Source organism: Apus apus, chromosome 5, assembly GCF_020740795.1.
Source record: "Apus apus isolate bApuApu2 chromosome 5, bApuApu2.pri.cur, whole genome shotgun sequence".
NCBI classification, from domain to species: domain Eukaryota; kingdom Metazoa; phylum Chordata; class Aves; order Apodiformes; family Apodidae; genus Apus; species Apus apus.
Genome location: NC_067286.1, coordinates 54,886,113 through 54,907,862, shown reverse-complemented (window position 1 = coordinate 54,907,862; position 21,750 = coordinate 54,886,113). Strand labels below are relative to the sequence as shown.

Sequence of the window (21,750 nt, the reverse complement as noted above, 5' to 3'; positions counted from 1 at the left end):
TATTTTTCACCCAAAAGCTGCTCAAAATCAGCACAGATAAATACCCTGAGCCAGGTCATAATCAACACACAACATTGCTGCAAATATAAGGATTAGAGAATTATCGCAATTACATTAAATAACTTACTGGGGAAAAAAATTGTTATAAATACTCAAAAGAAGAGAGTCATGTGTCTCATAAATGAGCCCAAGTGATGCCAGACCAATGCAAGAAATTACTAATAAAGTAATATTTGAACATCTAATTAACACAGCTGTTATCTCCCCATAACAACTTAGGGCTTAGAGCTTTTAGACTGTTAAACATTTTCTCACATGGTTTAAAAAAGCAGCCCTTGATAGACTTTTATTTTCTTACTAGCATTCCCTTGAAATGCAGTTGTTTACTTCAGGCCTTGAAGGCTGGATTAAGAGAGAAGATTGTTTGCTTTAGACTATACACACAAATTTTATTGTTGTTCCTTCTGCCACTAACAAGCTATTTAATAAATGTCAAAGCTTATCAATTGCAAGACTGAAAGGGTCAAACCAGTGAATCCAGAAATAATATTGATATTTTCTCTCTTTTCATGAAATGTACTTGCAGCAGGCAGTGTTACAGTGCTTCTAACTTTCATAGCAACCAGGAGGAGTAGCACATGAGTCAACCCAGAGAGGAAATATATCATCACCCAGTGAGTTTTCCAGATATGCAAAGCCAGCCATGTGTCTATGGCATCCAAGGAGGAATTTTTATAATATTGATTGTAGTCAGTAGTTTATTGCTGTGGTTCTGGGTGTGGGCAAGTATCTCAGTGACTGGGACTATGATTGTCCCCAACACCACTGAGCATTTAACACCACGGCTCTCATGCTCCTCCTTTTCAAAACAGGAAAGAGATGAGACATCTTTTTTTGATAGCTGCTGGAAAGACCCAACTACCTCGTGGTTGTACCTTGAGTACTAGCATTCCTCTCCATGCTGTCATGCTCACTGCAACAAGGAAAGGGTAGGGCTCTTATCTCAGCTTTCTGGAGTTCCAGCCCTTCTGCAACAGAATAAAAACAAATAGAAAGAAAAAAATAATCAGCTTTGTACTTTTTCTTGCCTGTGTAAATTATAGAATCATAGAATGGTTAAGGTTGGAAGGGACCTTAAAGTTCATCAGGTTCCAAGCCCCCTGCTATAAGCAGGGACACCCCACACTAAACCAGGCTGCACAAAGTCTGGTGCATCACACTTACAGGAAAAAGGAAGATGCATATTTGTGTAGCAGTTGTGGGTTCCTCCATTTTTTCTCACAATCATGCAAGTGGTACAGCTGTATACACAGGGGACTTTCTTTTTTTTTCATGCAGCTTTATACCAAAATAAAGGCCTCAGTTGTTCTACTTGGTGATTAGGCTCAATGTTTTGCCTCTGGGAATGGGAAACATGGGGACTCAGAGGAGCAGAAAACTTAATGAGTTCTTTATCTGAAGAAGGAAAATTTTTCAAAATGTTTTCCAGAGCTCACAGGAGGGATTTGGAGGCTCTTCCCTGTTTGGGAAGATGCAGCTCTTCCTGGTGAAAAAATTATAACCCTTGTCTGCCAAGCAACAGCCCCTCACCAGGGGTTTCCTTGCCCTACAAGCCCACAACTGGGGGCAATGCAGACAGTGTTTCACTGGATAAAGCTAAGTTGTCTACCCTTTTAGTAGATCTTTTTACTAAAATGGCATGTCTCCCTGCAGGACTTGGGATGCTCAGTGGAATCACTCAGAAACCAATCTTCATTTGCACAACATGCTCCTGAAAGAGAAGGAATATATCCAGTGAATTTGCATGTGCTCCCCTTGGAGTAGAGCCTGGAAGTGGCCCTTCAACCAGACCTAGGAGGCCTCTATTTTGGATGGCTTCCTGTAGCCACAATTGACCCAAGAACATTGGAATCCAGAATGGAAACTGATGTATCACAGTCTGAAAGGCCAGGGACCCTGCCCAGCAGGAGCAAATGGAAAATAATTGTTCTCTGGAAATATCTTTGGGTGTTGTTGGGTTGTTTTTGTTTGTTTCTTTGCTAAAAATATTATATTTTATGTAATGAGGTAAATAAAAACAAAACCCAACCTCCAAATGGCTTACAGAGCAACTGGGCAGCTGGCAGAGCATCACTGAGGCTGGTCAGCAGTTCCCCACTGTCACCCTGAGACAGAGCCTGTCGGGAAAACACCACAGAGGCCACAAACACTGGATCCACCTTGCCCAGTGCTGGAGCTGTGGGCTGGCCAAAAGCAGCTCCAAAGCAGCCCAGCTAATGCCACCTGCATCCAGGGACCCTGACATTGCTGCTGCTGAGACACAGCAATTCCAGTGCTGAGGCATCTTGTTTGATAGGGCCATGCATCGGCACGTGTTGAAGATGACCTTACTGCCAGCTATCTACACTAGGAAGTAAAGGCTTGATGCTAAAAGTTATGAACTATCTTATTTTATTCCAGTTCAGACGTCCCTAAATGAGTGAGCTGTGCCTCGTGTTCTAGGTGCACTCAACCCTGCACATAAAATAGGACAGGCAAAATAATAATAATGTTGCACAATGCTGAGAGTAACAGAAGTGCTCACCCAGTGTATTCAGGCTGCTAAGAAAGCTCTTTCAGGTAAATGAAGCACAAGGCACAAGAAAAGTGCACACTATACATGATAGGGGCTGTAGGGAAGATGGTTGGCCTTGATGATCTTGAAGGTCTTTTCCAGCCTTGATGATGATTCTATAGTGTCTCCTGGGCTGCCTTATACCAAGATGAAAAAAAAATTATCTATGTGAAACCCACATCATCTACAACCTAGTGCGTTTGGACCGAGGGAGGACAGCCTGAACCCAAACCACATGTGTTTGCCTTTAAACCCAGCACTATCAGGGCTCAGCCAGCCTGAGGGCCATCCCACCTTTCCTGAATTCAGTGCTTCTCTCCTGGATTCAGCACTTCTCTCCATGTTTGCAGCTGAATCACTCTGGCATTAGCAGCAGTATCAGCAGTATCTCCATGGGCAGCATTCCCTCTCCAGGGTGGGCAAGTGGCAAGACCTCCAACGCAGCTCTGCTTGAGCCAGCAGCAGTGCAGGATCTCTTCCAGGACACCGTGTCACACTTCTGCAGGGCTTTGCGCAAGTTTCTTTGTGTTTGTATTATTATTTTTTTTAATCCCAACTTAAAATTTAAGCTTCAAAGGCATAGATCTAGGGGGGTCTATTCATGTGGATACTGTATTTCCTGGAACAGATCCTTCAATTTTGTGGTGAGCTAGAGTTGAAGACATTTGTATTCAAATCCTTCTTTAGGCTCTAATGCTTTTTAATATTGGATACAGGGATTTTAGACTGGAAATGGCACTCTTGACTTTACTATCACCCCAAACAGACAATTGAAATTTAAGCTGCTATTTCTTTTCCATCCTTCTTATGCTGCTCCCAGCTCTCTCCCAGAAATTGTAATTATTATGCTGCATCTACTCTGCTAATAAAGTCTATTCTGCCCCATGTTTCCCCCCCATTTTCTTCTCAAGTCTTAAACCATCAAATAAAATCAAGGTTTTCATTTGTAAAGTGGTTCTCAGCAGCTCAGGATTTACTTACAGTTCTTTGAACAGGCTACAGAAATGCCAGATGGGTAGAAATGTAACACAATAACATATACAACTGTGGTGCAAGCTCCAAGCACCATTTTGCATGGGATGCCCCATAATAACCCTGTCCTTTCAGGGTTTTTTTACCCTGGCTTATGGTAACAGTAGTTGTTCGAATCATTTTTCTGGATGTTAAAACCAGATACAGTCTAGTCCACGTTCATGTCACCCGTGCCCTTGTAGAACAGCCCTCGTACAGGGGTCTCTCAAGGCCTTACAATCTCACGTTATGCTGTTGTGTGCCAGGTTTAGGAATGAAATAGCTAAAAACCACAGAAATGTACATCACTGGGCTCTTACAGAGGCAAAGGCAGAAAGGACCTGCAGGTCCAGGCACAAGACCAAAATGCTCCAGCTGAAACTTCCTTCAAAGGACTGAATGCATTTAAATGCCTGTGTAAAAGATCTATATGGAATAACCAGAAGGATGTGTTTGAATCTTAGTTTATTCCCCAGTTGGCTAATTTTTTCTTTTTCTTTTTTTTGCTTGTGGCTCTAGGAGCAGCAGCTTTTGTAGGCTTTCCAGCAACAGATTTCTTCTCAAGCCCACCTTCTGCACCAATGTGCCTTTATTGTCCACAGGGTGCCATGCATCCCCTCTGCTCTCATGTGTGCAGGTTTTTTCCCAAATGTTCACACCTGGGTTGGCATGCACTGGCAGAGCCTTCCACTCACAAACACTGAATCCCCAGGCCTGGAGCCCAGGAGAGCTTTGTTTCCTAGGCTGGCATTGCCCTTGCACTTAGAAAACAAAACAAAACAAAAGCAAAAAACCAAACAACCCAAAACACAACCACATTAAGGATGAGCTTGAAATTTGCTGTAGGTTCCCTTTGCAGAAAGCAGGGACTCCAAAAATCTGGGGAGAGGGGGAAAAAATCAAATCTCATTCCCAAAAGGAATGTCAACAGCCATTTACATGGGCTCACATCCCCTCATCTAAAACCAACAACAAACTCTCCCAAATAAATAAAACAGACAAGTCCCCTTCAATGCTTTTAGATCTGGGGAATACTGGAAAAAACTAGTTAGAAATTATTTTTCATATTCTCCAAGTGTGAGTGTGCATTGCCTTGGTAGCAGCTTTCCATGAGCGCTCCAGCTAACAAGCTTGCTGCAAAATGATCTTTGAGCAGTGAATTTTAAAATAAGCACTAGAAAATATTCCCCAGAAGACAATTTGGAATAACTAATAATAAAAAACCCCACACTGGACACCTAATTTAGAAGCTCTGATCATCCTCTCAGTAGCTAGAAGTATAACACTTCATCTGCTTGTCCAATCAGAACAAATGTCTGTAACTCACAGCAAACTGCTCAGTAAGTTCTTGCTCATCAGTATCATGCACTGAAAGCCAGAGTTTGCTTGCAGAAAAATCATAAGTGAGAAAGAGTTTGTGTGTTGTGTGTGTGTGTGTAGGGGGGGTTCCCTCGAGTAAACTGTTTACTATTAATTACTTATTCAGCCCTAGATTTTAATTGATAATTTTTCCCTTGATGTGCTCCATATACAGGAAATGTTAGCATTAATGAAAGCTAATCCAAGGCGCAGTTGGGAAGGGGATTATTTTGCCAATTATTACTTCCTTTAAACATGGAATTGTGATCAAAGCAACATGGTTCTGATTTTTCCCTCCATTTTTAGCTTTGTAGTTTGATTCTTCTTAATACTAAGTTGCTGCTATAAGCATGCTGTGAATTTCCAATATAGGAAAGCTTTAATAATTCGCAGCCATAATTGTTCCTGCTTCAGTCTCCAAATCAATTTGGTGTGGAATTCCCATCTCCCAACACAAAGCTTAACTCAATGGTATCTGTGTGAGACAGCCTATGAAACTAGTCTGGTATAATGGACTTCATTAAGGGATAGTCAAATTATTTTCATCTGTAATCTATTTTAAATTGGAAAAAGGGGGTTAGAATAAATATTTTTCCTTCAAAAGTTATTAATTTCTGTGGGAAATAGGGGATGGTTGTTGCTTATTTTTTTCCCTTTGTTTTTATAAAAGGTTTGAAAATTGTTTTCTGGTTGAATTATTTCTTTGGTTGAAACAGCAAATATTTAAGCCAGGAATAGAAACAGCGTCTTGATTTTACTGAAGAGTCAAACTGTGCTACGAGTTTTCCCTTTTTTGCCTGCCCAGACATAACCCCTTCTGGTGCTAAAAGCTGAGCTCCTGGGCTGACACAACGAGCATCACTCACCTCCAAACCTTGGTGGCCATTTGGCTGCCTAAGTGCAGATTTGGTAGCTTCAAACCATTTTTTTTTAGTCAAACCTTGAAGTAGTGAGATATTTGATGCTAGAACAGAGGTCTGGTTTTAAGAGGCAGCCTGCATTGGCACAAGATCCATTAACCCTGACTTGAACCACATACACGCACAGACTAATAACAGGTTGGTAAAGAGTCTTATTCAAGCCCTGCACATGAGAGTAAATTACTCCCTTGATGAATAAAAACCATTACTTAGTATTAAGCATCATAGCAAGAAGCCTCTTCGGCCTGTTCCTAACAGAGATGTTGCAGTTAATTTAGTGTAAAATTATCACCTGCTGTACAATAAAACAACAAACTGCAGTCAAATAATCTCTTAATAAATGAAAATGTATAATAAACTGTGTCAGCACCACAGAGATTTGGCAAGGCTGAATACCCTAAAGGTACCAATCCAAACAAATTCACCATACAATATATGGCCTGTGTCATTTCTGGTTCTTATCAGAGATGATTCATCTGGGAATCCTTGGCACTGAGTTTTACCTCAAAAGGCCAGGCAATTATTACAATGGTATGATTTCTGCCACATTAATTAAATATAATGCCTGTAAGCCCCTTTATAGGGGTCTATAAATTTGTTGTAAACATATGCTGTAGATGGGCAAACATAATCTACAAAATGTAATAAACATTCAATCAGCTTCCTCTCCCCCGCAGAGCAGGGAGACAGGTCAAAGGACCACTGAGTCAAAAAAAGACAACACAAACACCAAAAAGTCAGCCTGACATTGCTCCTGCCACACATTAAATATATATATATACACACACATATGGAGAGAAACCCAAATCTTTGTTGGAGTAAAGGCAGAGAGAGCACAAGCACACGGCACATGGGTCCACTGCTGCAGGCAGGAGGACAAGGGGCTGCTCTTGCTGCTGGCTCCAACCTCAGTGTACGTGGACAGTCAAGGCATCCCAAGCCAATGCAGCTCAGCACAGTTCCTCTGTGGGATTCTTCTGACTGCAGGAGTGCAGCAGACCTATTAGGTGTTGCTGAAAATCTATCTTGACCTAATTTGCTGGGGATTCAAATGCTCCCTCCACCCCATATGAAAAAAAAATATAAAATAGGAGGGGAATACAAAAGGAAAATTAAAGCCAAATGAACAAGAGTAGGGTAACGCTTTTCACAGTCACCCAGGCCCAGACAAGTAGCTTTTCTGAGGCGCAGGCAGAGAAGAAATAACGGACTTATTGTTCAATAGCACGACAAGGCTAAGGAGGAGTTTCCGCAGACACATGCTGCCCTTGGAAAGGCAGGCTGCTCAGTGGGCAGGAGCACCAGAGGTGCTGCTTGCCCACAAGTTCAGCCTACCCTTTGGAAACCAAAGGGATGTTCAGGCTCTGCCTCTCTGTGCCCTGACCCCACGCTGGCTGCTTTAGTGAGTGCCAGGGGCTCTGTGTCCCTCAGCCACACAGGTAAGGCGCTGTTTGCTGGCATGCAGAGCAAGCTGCTGGAGCTTGCTCAGGACATGTCTGCAGAACCTCTGACTCCCAGCTTCTGCTTATGGAGAGAGCCTGAGGTCTGTAGCACAGGCCACTCACACTTCCATGCTGTACTTGTTCTTGTTTTGTTTAGCATAGTTCACAAGGCAAGAGCAAGGGACAGCCAGTGACAGCTGAAAACGATGAAGGGTCAAGGCAGGACACGGCAGGATGCAGCTGTCTAGCAGAAATTTTAGATACAAGTCGCCATCAGGAGCCTTTTTTTTCCCCCAGAAACACTAGGCAAATTGCGAAAAACTGAAGAATTCCTTTTTTTTGAGTGCAGTGTCACCTGTATCAGTGTTTCTGATCCCATTCCCACTAATGCAGCAAACCCCACGTTGTATACAAGTCCAACTAAAATGGCAGCTTCGCTGGGGACAAACAGAGAGCTGCCTGGCACCCCATGCCAGCCCACTGAAGGGCTGCACATGGTGCAGGTCAGCACTGAATTCAGTCCTTTGTGTTAGGTGTCCAACTGCCAGCCCCTTTGTAATGTGTCCCTTGCTGGTACAAACAACACTGGTCCATTGATACCTCCAACCTCAGCCTGGTACCATGGGCAGCAGGAATGACCCTTCCAGCCTAGCAGCTTACACCTCTCTTCCAAACCATCTCTGTGTCTTTACACAAGGAATTGTGCCCCAAAACTGCTTAGGTCTCTACCTCTCCACAGTGCCTTCTGCAGAAGAGCTAATGAGCAATTTCTCCAGAGCTTTCAGGATAGGGAAGGAGGCTGTGCTGATACATAAATATGGCCAGGCGTCTGGAGGCAAAACAGCACTATTCCAGCCCCTGCCCCTAGCAAAATGGCCAGCATCTCTTTGTACACCCAAGTTCTTCTCCAGCAGGTTTACATGACACCAATGGAGACCTGTAAGAGGTTTAGGTGCCGCTGCTGGTACGGGTGCAAACGTTGCCTGAGTGTGAATGGGAAAGGACATCCAGGAGCCCATGGGGTAACCACATCAACTGCTCTGTAGCTCTTATGGGGCATGTATTACACCAGGCAGCACTAAAGGTGTAGCAAGGCCCTCACATTGCTGATACACCTCTCTCCATCGTTAAACTGAAGGGCTTCTCCAGCAGGTGGCTTTTTTCCTAAGATGGGACCACCCAACCTGTAGCAGATGCTGGACTTCTGGGTTGTGAGGGCCTCCAAGAGCAGGGCTGGAAGCATCAGTTTATTCACACCACACCGCCATGATGGTGAAGCACAGATCTGACACAGCTTGTGCCTGTATTCCTTCTAAGACCGATAATTTAAAAACAGCAAATTAAAATTACAACTGGACAAGACATCTTCTCAACCCAGCTCCCTCCTTGGGAAACTCCATTCCCATATAAACATCCTCTATCATTAACCTTTCTGGACAAAATCCCTGCCAAATAACAAGAGCAGAGCCTTTTCTTCAAATGGAGTTAAGATAAATACAGCATTTTTCCTCAATTACATCAGGCTTTTTTAACAGATGGGATTATCAGGACATGCTAGCACCTTCTGGTACCAGGAAGGGGCTGTCTAGCAGTGGGGCTGATGGCACCTGGCCTCACCCCTGCGGGTGGGTCTCAGCTTTGCAAGAGGTGGGCAGCCTGAGGGGGCAGCTGGTCTCTAAACTGGCCACAGGGGCAAACTGAAACCTAAAATGCGCTGCACTTCACATCAACAGGGAGGTTTTCCTCACTTTTAAGAATGCTTGTGGTGGAAATGATAGAAAATTTGGAAAAAATGGTGGAAAATTCAGTATTTTGAGAAGCTTAAGAGCCACACCTTACGTTGCAGCCTGTGTCCCGTTGTACTGCCCCATGGCCACACATGCTGGCAAAGAAAACAACAAAAATAAAAATAAGCAGCACAGTGGAAATATATATTAATTTTTTCCCCTGTCTGAGGCAGACAGGCTGCCAGCCACCAGCCACAAGAGCTGGGGCAAAGAATCAGGCCCAAGTCACCTCCAGCAACTTTAGCTCAGAGCCACGCTGTCTGAAGGGGTGGAGAAAAGGAATTGGATAATCAAGGACATAATCCTTCAAACATTTGTTATAAAACAGATGGAGAAGCACTCTCCCAACAGTGAGACAGGCTGAGCCAAGGGCCATGTTGACACCACTGCAGTGAGGTGGTGGGCCCTGCCCTGGCTCCCAACCAGAGTGGCAGCTGGGCCCAGGTGGGCAATTCCTGTAACTTCTTGAGATGTTTTGCAGTGTTGGGTGTTTGTTCGTTGTTCTTTTGCTTCAGGTCTCACATTCCAAATGCACGTGATAACCAAGGTTTTCATAAACATCATGCTTGCAGGAAAAGCCAGAGAACAACCTGAGCATAACCTTGCAATTCAAACCCATAATGTGCAGAAAATTACTTGGAAGTGTGTTTCGACCTTTACAAATTCCTTTCCTTCTAAAGATGGTGGGGAAGAGTTGAGCAAATGTGATTTTATTACCGTGATTCTTGACCAGAAAACCAGGGAGGTCTTAGGGAGCCCAGGAGGGGACCCCGACACCCCATGCATGGCTGTGCTCTTCACTTGGCTGTGCAGATTTGCATAGGGGAGATATCTATAGCTGCTTCTTCTCTGGTGGATGAAAACAGACAAGTCTATTGTCTGTGTCTGACACAAAGTAGAAGTTGCCAATAACAGGATGTTATAGAAAGCCTTGTTGCTTCTGAGACAGGACAAGCCTGACACCTCCAGCCAAGGGCAGCTGATATGACTCTGGGATCCAGCCACCAAGACACTGTGCTAATCAAAAGGACATCACAGCAGTGAGACTATTGATCCAGCTTCTTTGTGGTCCCCGACTGATGTCTGACAGGAGGTGCTGCCTGTGAACCAATCCACCACAACATAGGAAATAAAAACATTAAAAGTGAAGCCAACAGGCAGAGCAAAGGGGGTGTTGCCACCAGTCCCTGCTCATGCTGGTGGACACCAGAGGTCATGGACCCACTGGCTCCTCACACTGATCACAGCCTCAGTCCTCATGGGCAGCAGGGCTCTATGTACATCCCCACATTCTTCCACCCCTCTGCATCTGCCTGCTGGCTGCTGAAACAGTTTAACCACCCAACCCAATATGGTTTCAGTTTATCACATATCGCATACAGCCCTCTTGGTGCTCGCTCTCTCTGATGATGTCTCCTTTACACAAAAGATCACATTATAAAACAAAACAAATTCAGCTGGGGAAGGGAGTTGGATATTTTTAGGGGGAATTTAGGGTTGCTCTTTTTTCTTTTCTTTCCTTTCTTTTTTTTTCTCCCAAGCAAAGTCACTCTGGCTTCCTATAATTGGAGGGAGAGATGGGAGGGGAATCAGTGTGGTCTAGAGTCTTGAACTCCTGTTTGAAGCAGAGAAGGAGGGACTGCAGTTTTCTTATTCCATCTCAGAAGGGCAACGCTGCCTGTCAGGCCAGTGACTGTATGATCTGACTGTATGATCAGTGACAGTCCACTGTATACACTTGTGTTCTCACTGCCATCACCAGGGCACAGTGCTGTGCGTAGACCATCTCAGTACAAGAGTCCCTCTCTGCAGACTTTGCTCACTAAGTCTCCTCTTGCAAGCAACATCTCCAGCCTCAGCTTATCCCTTTCTTTTTATTATGAAAACAGCTATTAATATGACTATTATTGCTACTGGCACTTCAGTTTAATGCAAAAGTAAACACTTGGTTTGGCAGTGAGTGAACTATGGCATGAAGGTTTTTAATTAATTAAAATTTAATAAAAATAAAGTTTGAAACAAAGTGCCAAATTTTAGAAAAGCAGGAGACTTCAGCTTTGATTTTCTTCAGCTTTCAGCCATTTCAATATCATTGAATTTTTGTGGGATTTTTTTGTGGAAGAAACCCAGACACTCCAGTTATGAGCTGTAAAGCTAAGAAAAATAAACAAGAAAAGTTTCACTTTGCCTTTATCTGTTTCCAAATCACACTGTGCCTTTTTGTCTGAAGCAGTTGTACTACAGCAGAGATGCCCACATGAGAAGGATTTTCTCATATCACCACCCCTGGCCATTGCCATCACTTATACCCTCAGACAGGATCCACTTTGTTGGTCTGGGATCACCTTGCTTTCTGTTTTGCCCATTCCTGGATTTTTTTTTCTCCCCACAGCAAAAGCAAAACCCAGGTTGCAGAGTGGCACTCATTTTGCATCAAGTGCAAGCAACAAGGGCAGCAAAACAGCATCTCTTTGCTGAGGGCTACCTGTAAAGGTGTGGGGACCCCCAGCCCCTGCTGGGGACAATCACCACCTGGGAGCAGTCCCCCCTTAGCTGCTGGAGCCCTGCCCATGGCACTGCCATACATGGGACCACAGCAAACTCATCTCCCTGACTTCCCAGCTCATGGCATGCCTTTCCCCTCTCTGAAACACTTGCTAAAGGACAAGTGATGCTGGCAGCTGCTTCGCACTCACTCCTGATTTACGGCACCACTAAGGCTGATTTAGAGATTGCCACAGGAATGGCACTTTACTCCTGGTTGCATTTGGTCCAGTGTGACTGCTTGAGTGGGGACAAGGAGCAGGATTTGGGCCTGTATTACAGCCTCATTATTCTGATGACTTCTGCTTAGCAGATATTCCTTTCCTCTTTGCTGAGTCCAAGCCTCACACTGAAACAAAAGCTATCTAGAAGTGCATTAAAATGCAAAGCTATCTATAATTCACAGCAGGACCCTCTCCGTGAACACCTTTGATAGGCTATATGCATAGTTCTCATTTTATTTTACCAAGAACCCTGCTATAGGAAGAGAAAAGGGGGATGTGTTTTAAGTGATGTGAAAGCTGTTACACATTTTCACCAGGTGTGTCAAAAATTCACATACATAAAATGAAGTTGCAAGAAAAGAAAAAAGAAACACACAGACTTACAAAAAACCTAAAATCCAGTTCCAGGCTACTCGGTGCTGGTTTGCACACACTCAGCAGTCAGGTATTGGCATAGCCTGTACTGTTCAGCCAAAAACTTTCTTCTTGAATGAGATCCAAGTTTCCTGTACCTGTGGCAGCACACTGCCATCATGGTACCAACTGGGCAAGAATAGCAGCTGAGACCTCTATACATAATGCACCCAAGTAACCAGAATTATAGAGGGTGTATATTGCAGAGAGACACCAAGAAACAGGAAAGACCTACATGCACCCGGATCTTACCTGTGCCCAGCAGCAGCACTGGTCCCACCACAGCCACATACAAAGGGGCACCATGGTTTGGGCTTCTCCCTGATTTAGTTTCCTTTCCCAACTGTGTATTCTGTGTGTCCCAGAATCACCACATCCTGAGCACTGCACACCAGCACAGCTGAATGGTGGTGTCTCCAAAGGGGATGGAAAAAAGCTGATTGCTCAGTAATTAAATCTGAGCTCTCACCTGGCACACAGCTAGGAGGTGGAGCAGGGGAGGCTGCTGCACAGGTTTACCTTCCTTGGGGTGCAGCTCATGGAGGAGAGCACCCCAGCAGCACACAGCTTTCTGAGCCCTGCGCCTGGTGTCAAGGCTGCAGACCCAGGCGCAGCCAGTGCCCGTGCCCAGCACTGCTGGGGAAGCTCCTGGGCACACCTGGAAACAAAAAACAGCTCCATGGACAAGCCCTGCTCACCTGTGCACAGCACAGATGTAACCCAAAGGAAGCATAACCAACAGAGAAATGGCAAAATAGTTGCCCCAGGGTTGATCCAGAGAGAGAGAAGGGACCTGAACCCACTTTTACCCTTTTTAGCAGGGAAAAGAAAATCCAGTTGCAGCATCTCTGCCATAAATGGCTCTGCAGTTGGTTTTTGTTCCTTCATCCTTTGTCTGTTCCTTGTGCACCATGATCCTCTTTTTCTTGCTTTCTCCTCCCAGAAGAGGAGAAATAAAAGTACAGATTTTCCTCCCTCAGTTAATTTCTATTCTCCACTTTCCACAGATTTCCATTTCCCCCAACCCTGATTTTCTTCTGCTGAAAAAGTCCCTTGAAACAACTAATCCTCCTGCCCTCCCTTCTCTCCTTCCCACCTCCTGTTTCCCCATCCCTGCTCCTTGTCCTGCTTCACGTTTCTTGTCTTTCATCTGGTTTCTGTCCACCTCTCTCCATACACACAGCTCTTTCTTCCTTCCCAGCCTCTCTTCTCTGTTCACCTTATCATCATTTTTTCACTTATGCTAATAAGGCCCTGACCAAACATCTTTTCCTTGCCCCTCACTCTCTTTCCATGTCTTCCTAACCCCCCTGTCCTTGCATTTACCCTCTTTTAATACCCTCCTGGGAAAAGGGCCCACCCAGGAGTTTCAGAGGTCTGTGTGGTCTCTGGCAACCCTGATGAAAACACCTTTGCTCAGAAAGCTGAACCAGCCCCACACTATGTCTGTGCCACCCTGTGCTGCTCAGCATCAGTGGGAAGCCACCATAATTACAGTCACCCCAACCAGGAGCCACCAATTAAGACAAAGAGGTCAAATCATTACCAGCAAGTTGGCCTGGCAACACTGGCTCTGCAAGCACAGCTGTGCCAGCCACCTCCCTCCCCAGCATCCCCACCTCCACATGCAACCTGTGGTCTCAAACCACCACCATCCAGAGCCAGACACACCTGGCCTGACTGCACATGAAATGCTGGCCAGCAAGAAGGGCTACCAAGGTGCTGAACAGCTCTCCCTGTAGAAAGGAACAGAGCATTCCATAGAATCATAGACTCGTATAATCATTTAGATTGGAAAAGACCTTTTAAGATCATCAAGTCCAACATTTAGCCCAGCACTGCCAAGTCCACCACTAACCCATATCCCTAAGCATCACAACTACACATCTTCTAAATACCTGCAGTTTTCTGTCAGAGCTGCTATTCATGCCACTTGCTCTCAAGGACATATAGCAGCAGTGTAACTTATAAACAGAGTCTTGCTCTGCATCCTGGTGGCAAGTTCCCAAGTCTCCAAATAGCTCAGGTCACCAACAAATTGTATGATTGAGATGCCAAAACCCCAGTATGAGGAAGGCTCTAGTCAAGAAGGGACGAGAGGAGGGCTTGTGGCTCCTGAGGAACTCAGCCCATTGCCGGGAGAGGAGATGGAAGGAGAGGTCAGAGGGTTTTGCTCTGTACTCCTACACTTGTGTGGGCTTTTGCCAAAGCTGGGCTGGAAGAAGATTCCCCTCCCAAAACCGCCTTGGAGCTGCTTGTCCCAAGAGTATTTGTTCCAGCACAGGAGCCCCAGGCAAAGATTTCTGTAACTGTCAGAAAACAAAGTGCTTGCAAAGAAAACCAGTCCAGTTCAGTATATTTTGTTTCAATGTCACTTTTCCTCCAGATCATCACTGTTTGTCTGTACCATCAGAGCAACCAAAGGCTCACTACAGGGCTAGACCATGACTATGTCAAACATGGAAAGATGAACTCTCTGGTGCAAGAGCAATCATCTAGACAATTAGCTCTCTTTTTAAATCATTCTGAATAAGAAAAAAAAAATTTTTTTTTTTGAAAGCTTTGAATATATTGAGACATCACTTATCTGATGGTAGCAGGACTTCTTCAGCCTTCTGCACAATCCACCCAAGGATGTGGGAGGCAAATGCAGGCACTTATAGCAAAGGTGGCTTTTGGCCAGCATGGCCTGTAACACCCAGACTTTGCCTCTTTCCAGGCTGCCCACAGAAGCTGTAGGAGATAGCAGGTATGTCTCTTACAGGAGATAACCAAAGAACTGGTGGTTCGACACAAGAGTGCACAGCCAGCTCCTCCAAAGTGATGACCAAAGCACAGTTTTGCTAAGAACAGCCCCAGCAGACTCACTCCTCTGGAAACTCACTGCTGTGAGCACCAGGCTCTGTACACATTCCGGAGGATTTGCCCCAGCTCATCACAGCTCCTCCTCCAACCATGCGGAGCCAATGGCACCAAGGTCTGGAGAAGGGCCCTCCTGAACATACATGATCGCTGGCACAGGGGCACTGCTGTCCCTCCCCAGGCCTGCAGGGCTTTTCTGAGGACAATGAGCCACCGCAGATGCATCTCTGTGCTGCAGCTCTCCCCGCTTGGAGGAACACCCGCTTGGGATGTGTCTGACCCCACGTGAACCTTCTCCCTCCTCCCCCTGCCAACTGCAAATGCGTCACGGAGGGAAGTTGCCAGAGCCAACCCCGGTGAGAAGTCGGGTGCTTTTTTTATTGCGAAATCAGTGAAAACGAGGCAGTTTGCACGTGAAACTGCCTCAAAAAATACCTTCACAGGAATGAAATTATTCACATTTTTCTGCATCACCCAATCTAAAGGCTTTGATTTTAAATGAGAAAAAAAAAAAAGTTTCAGTTGATTTATTTCTTTCTTTCTCTCCCCCTTTGATTTAAAAGCTGGGTTAGCAAATGCCACAGTGCAGCAGCAGTGCTGCCAGCTCCCAGGCAGGCTCCTTGTTAACCTCACAGCAGAGGCAGGCAAATTAATACTGGTGGAGTCCTTTAAATTGCCCTCTGCTTTTCTCTTTGCCTCTCACTCTCTGCTCCCCAGGATACAGCTTCCCCTGGATCCACTGAGCAAACACAGCCCATCCCCTCTTACACAAATATCACACTGCTGTGTGCGGCAGAGATAAACTCTCCAGGTTTGGGCTGCACCAGTTCAGCTGCCTCCGGGTTCATTGAGGCTGAGGTCCATCCCAGCCCCTCCCCAGGATAGGGCCAGTGGTCCATCCCACAGGAGAGCTTTTCCTGGGCTGAGTTACCCAAGCACATCAATAGTCCCTGGGAGTCTGTGTGCCTACCTAAAACATTGTGCCTTTGTCAGTATTTGCCAGCTGCAGGGAGGAACAAATATGTTCATCTCCAGCCATGGCTTCACCCTCACCCTTGCCAGCCATGACCACCAGCATGTCATCCAAAGTGTGAAACTGGTGCAGGCCAGGTACAAGCAGAGGGAGGCTGAATTACCCTGAGCACTGCAGTTAGTTGGGTGCTACGTGTCAGAGCTGTGCCAGCTGCAGGAAGGCAGGTAATCTCCAATGAACTGTGCAGCTGGAGCAGCCCTGACAAACACTCATCTGATTTTGCATCCAGCCAGCGGATACAGTTTACTTGTCAGAATGTTTTAAGCCCATTTGGACAGGCAGCAGGAACTCGTGCTGCACCGAGGCTCTGCAGCAAGGGGGTGATGGCAGCAGCAATCCAGCCCCCAGGTGCACCAGCAAACCAAGCTCATGGGTCTCCTCTCATCCAGCCCCTGATGTAGAAACCAGACAAATCTGCATTGTGGAACAGAGCAAAAAGCAACAACATGTTATAACTGTGCTCATTACACAACAGCAACAGCCCCAGCCAGCCAAAAAGGGAGAATTTTAAGGTGGTGGCTGGTTTGAGGCAGGATTAACAGCACATATTCTGGAGGTGAGGTACCGGTGTAAGGGGCAAGACCAGCAGTGCTCTCCTCTTAACAGCAGTGATTCATCCAAGAAAGTTAACTAGATCATTATTTTTTTTTCCCCAGAAAACAGAATAAGATTTGTCTCTGCAATTATAAAAGTAACTTTTTTTTTTTTAAGACTTGTTTATAAATTTTTAATTGAGAATCAGCTGTTTCCTTGACCACTTTTCCCAGGAAAACCTTTAGAACTGTTGAGGGGGAGGAAGGAGGATGACAAGCGAAAGTTGTTGAAGGATGTCTGCGAGTTAATAAACAAGAATCAGTGTAAAGTGCTATTCTGTGACAAAATTTTATCAGACAGTTTTCTAAGGATTCCACACTGCTATTTGGCTTATTGATTTCTAAGGTGCTGCACTCTAAAAAAGAAAAAAAGCAATTTAATATGTATTCCCTGAAGCTTTTAAAATGCTTGGTCCTTCTGTGCTCCTCCAAGTGCAGCCTGAGCTGTGACATCGTTTGGAGTAGTGGAGCAGGACAGACATCAAGGATGGAGTTACCTCCATCAGCTCACGACCAGCACAGGCTTCCCATTCCAAGGGCAGGTGATAGCAAGTGCAGAGGCAAGAAAAGCAGGCCTGTTAAATCCAACACCTAAAACCCCACAGGCTGCATCCTGGCTCACAAGGGGAAACACAAAGAAAGCAACTTTCTCCTCTCTGAGCCTGGACAGAGGGTGAATACCCCACACCTCCTTAGGTAAAGAGACCAGGCTGAGAGGTGCTTTCTCCTTGTCTCTCTGCTTCACAAAGGAACTGGGTCTGTTTGTAACCAGTGGGCCCCACAGCTCCATGTGCTGCCAGCCCCTCATGCCTTCACCCAGGCTGCTGGCAGGGCCCTACAGCCCCTGGGAACAGGTCTGCCCCAAGGAGCTACTGATGAGGACAGATGCCCAAATGCTCAAGTTATACAAACAGTCCCATGGAAGTGGGAATGGGAAAGCAAGGAGTCAAGGCTAAAAGTGGAAATACACTTAGGGAAAGAATCAGACTTCCCCTGGTGGGTCTGATTCCTTGCATCCCCTCCAGCTCTCCACATGGCTGATACAAACCCATCCTGGACCAGGCTCCTAGAAGGGAAGCCAGAATTTGCTTCTCACCCATCTCCCTCATTGCCTGCAAACCTGTCATTTGCCACCAATGTACTATACATCAAATCCCTACTGAAACATCATCAATTGGGCTGGTTCCTTCTGCTTTTTGAGTACCCAGCAACCCCAGGCCCATGTGCACAGTGGGCATTCAACACACCTTCTGCTGCCATGCCCTACAGCTTTTGGGCTGAGGACTATCCTGCCCTGCCCAGCATCTCCAATACTAAGCATTAGCAGATAAAAAAATAATGTCCCCTTGCCACTGGCAGACTGCTGCCAGAGGTTTTGGTTTGTGATGGGAAGGAAATGCATTTTCAGGGGCTTTTTATGCCCTTGTGAGCTTCCACCACAATAAAAGGAGGATTCAAGCGCCCTATTTCCACAATCTGCAATAAAATATTAGAAACCATTGAAGCTGAACTTGAAATTATGAAGTAAGACTAAGTTGAAATTTAGAACTTCTGCCTTGGCTTGAGAAGTTGCATTTTCAGTGAAACCTTAATTACTTCTTCCAGCTGTAGGTCTTAAATAATCCTGTCTGTCAAAAGCTCATAGGTTAGGCTGAAGTGGAAATTTCTGCATAGCCAAATTTGGAGCAGATGAAATTAAAGAAAAATAAACCACAGAAGAAAAACAAAATGACATCATGTACTGAACTGGAACTAATTTTGCTTTCTTGCCAGCCTTCTGGAAGGAGTCACTAAGTCCCACATGCCTGTGCCCAAGGTGTTGGGCAGGAGAAGAGAAGAGTTGCTACAGTATTAATGCAGTGAAGAACATCTACCAAAAGTTGAAGAAAACCTAGAATAACTAAAGTCAAACTTCATTAAGTAACTCCTGGGTACATCTGCATTTTGTCATCTCCCAAGGTCAGTTTTCCTGCGACAGAACATCAAAGTCAGCAATTCACATTTTTTTATTGATGTGCCACCTTGCAGAAGGCTCCACATTAAATATAATGGGTGCATTTTCCAGGAGGGTGGGCAGCTGTTGTGGTCACCTCCCCCACAGGGAGCCCTTAGCCCCGGCTGAGGCTTCCCCAGGAGCCAGCTTGGGGCAGAGCCAGGGCCACCCTGGGCTCAGGAAGCATTTGGCCACCCAGAGCCATGGAGCAGGGAGGTAGGGTCCCCTGGCACCACTCACACTGCTGCAGCCTTCTCCCAGGACAGCAGTCAGACCAGCATGCACAGCCCACAGCAGCAGGGGCTTTGGTGGGACACAAGTGCCAAAGTCAAGCATCACTGTTAGAGCATTCGAGTCCACTGATGTTGCACAACTCTCTGAAATTTGGATGGAGAGGTGGCCTTAAACCCCAAAACAACATTTGAAGTAGATAAAGACTCCTTTGGGTCATCTTCATCTTCCCTGCCCCCTCCCCCATGTCGATGTTCAAAGGATGTATTGCTCAGCCACCACAGCAGTTGGGAAAAAGAGCATTTGGGACAGTGTTTGTCCCTGGAAGACTGGGCATTGCAAGGAGCACCTGCAGTGAAGGCAGGGAGGCTCTGCATGCAGGAGGCATCCGTTTGCAGCCAAGAAGTCATATTTGAAGGTGTGTACACCTCAGCCACACCACACAGCTGCTGGCCAGCTGCCACAGCCAGTTACCAAGCCTGTCCATGCTTTTGTCAAAGCCTAGGGCTTCTCTTTGATGAAGACATCCCACTATCTTCACCTCTCCACTCACCCCCAGTTCTCCACCCCACAGGTGGGACCAGTCACCTGGCTGGAGCATCCACCTACCTCCATCCCCCTCAGGGCCCATTCCTGCAGGTTTTGTTGTCCCTGATCACATGTAAAAAAGCACAGATCATCAGCTAACCTCCATGCCCTTCAAAAGCAAAAAGAAAAAAAAGGACAAGCTCCGTTTTTACAGATTTCCAGGCCCCCAGCAGAAGCCACACTATGTTCTCAAAAACGGGTGATGTGACATTATAACAAACCCTGCCCACCCAAGCCAGGGAAGGAAGACAACCCTCTCCTGTATATTCAATATAATGAGTAAAACACAATCCCCTAGACCAAATGAGAACAAAGCACCCTGCAGCCACCTACCTCCACCCCGGGGGGAGGACAAGAGAACAGACAACTCCTGACAGGTGCTGCCACCTCCTGCAGCACTGGGAGGTGCACAAAGCAGACAGCAATTGTCCTTGACATCTCCAGGGAAGAGGAAGATGTGTCCAGAGCAGGCTTCCCTACTCGCAGCAGTAACACATACTTGTGCATGTCACCCGTCCCCCCACCCGCACATTTTCTTTGCCGTTTCAGAAGGGCTCAGTGCTACTTCGGGCTTTCCCCCTCCTTTTCGGTGACATTCATTGACTCAAGCTCTTTCCCATCTCTGCAGCCACCAGCCAGCCTCGCACTGCGCGGGTTACCAGCAGCAGGGAGCTGCTCCCACCCCAGCCCTGGGGTCCCGCTCCGGGCTGAGCCGAGCCCCCCGCTCAGCCCCACGCATCGCCCACCGCCCCCACGACGGACACGTCGTGCCTTTCCGCCTGCCCGCTCCCTTTCCCAGGCCGGATGACATTGCCCTCTAGTGGAGCTGCGTTTACAAAAAGCCACCAGCCGGCAGTGACGACGACTGAGGAAACTAAAGGGGGGGGGAAAAAACGCAAACCCACAAACGAACCCAACCCGGCAGAGCAGCTCCCAGCGCGGCTCCCCCCTGCCTGAGGAGCCGCTCCCTGCAGACCAGGCCCCGCGGGCAGCAGCCGTGGGGGCAACAAAGCCCCCCGGGCTGTGCAAGGAGCAACAGCCGAGCCCAGCGACCTCCCCTCCCTGCCGCTCCGGCCCCCGCCGTTTACACACCCTCCGGTTCCCCCTCGCACCCAGGGCTGAAGCCGGCCCTACCCACGGGCTGCTGCGTGGTGTAGCACCAGCAGCAAGAGCTGCCTTCAAGAGATGGGTCTCCTCTCAGGAGGGAGGAATTCCAGCCAAGTTACCAGCTTCTAAAACGCAGATGCTTTTTGGGAAGGCAATACCTGAAAGGTAATGCTTGGAAGGCCCATCCTTCCAGTACCTGAAAGGGGCCTATAAGGAGGCTTGCCCCGTTCACAAGGGCATGTAACAATAGGACAAGGGGTAATGGTTTTCAGCTGGAAAAAGGTAGATTTAGGCTGGACATCAGGAAAAGGTTATTTAAAATGAGGGTGGTGGATCACTGGAATAGGTTGCCTGGAGAGGTGGTAGCAGCCCCATCCTTGTCAGGCTTGATGGGGCTCTGAGCAGCCTGTAAGATGCCCCTGGTTATTGTATGTAGGGAAGTTGGACTAGATGACCTTTAGAGGTCCTTTCCACCCCAAGACATTCTATAATTCTACAAACGATTCAACCAAGGTGGGAGGTTAGGAATGAAGCAGTTGCTGTGACCTGCCCTGGCCTGCCAGCGGGCTCATTGCATCGCATCTGATCCAGGCATCTCCTTGCTTCTCACAGCTCCCGTGCTGTGTTGGGAACTGAACATCAGTGCTCTGGCCGCCCAGAAGACCTATTCCTTTTTCAGAACGGCATTGCACCCCACTGACAAGGGCTGAAAGAAGGCAGCAGCATTTGACCTTCTGGTTCCTCCTTCACTGTTGTTGCTTGATGGACACAGTGCCCCTCTGGGGACAGCCACGTGCGTGGCAGGTCCATCGCAGGCACCCGATGGTCCATACTGCTGCACCCGCACATCTACTCCTGCTGAGGGAGCAGGAAGGCAGGCAGAGCCCTTCTCCTCCCCAGGAAAGTCCACCCATGGGAGGAACAGCACCAACCTCCCCCCAGCACCACCCTCTGCCTCCTCCCACAACCCTCTCTCCCCAACTCCTTCACCCACCGCAGCCCAAGGCTGTTGTGGTCTGCGTGCTCCT

The 21,750-nt window shown here is 46.8% G+C and overlaps 1 long non-coding RNA gene across 1 annotated transcript in view; it reads right to left on the bottom strand.

The window, feature by feature from the left end:
* Positions 1-21,750, bottom strand: part of LOC127385948 (uncharacterized) — a 38,815-nt gene that overhangs the window by 3,292 nt on the left and 13,773 nt on the right. The window contains exon 2 of the long non-coding RNA XR_007889781.1: positions 936-1,028. This is a non-coding gene — a long non-coding RNA (uncharacterized LOC127385948). The remainder of the gene's footprint in view (positions 1-935; positions 1,029-21,750) is intronic.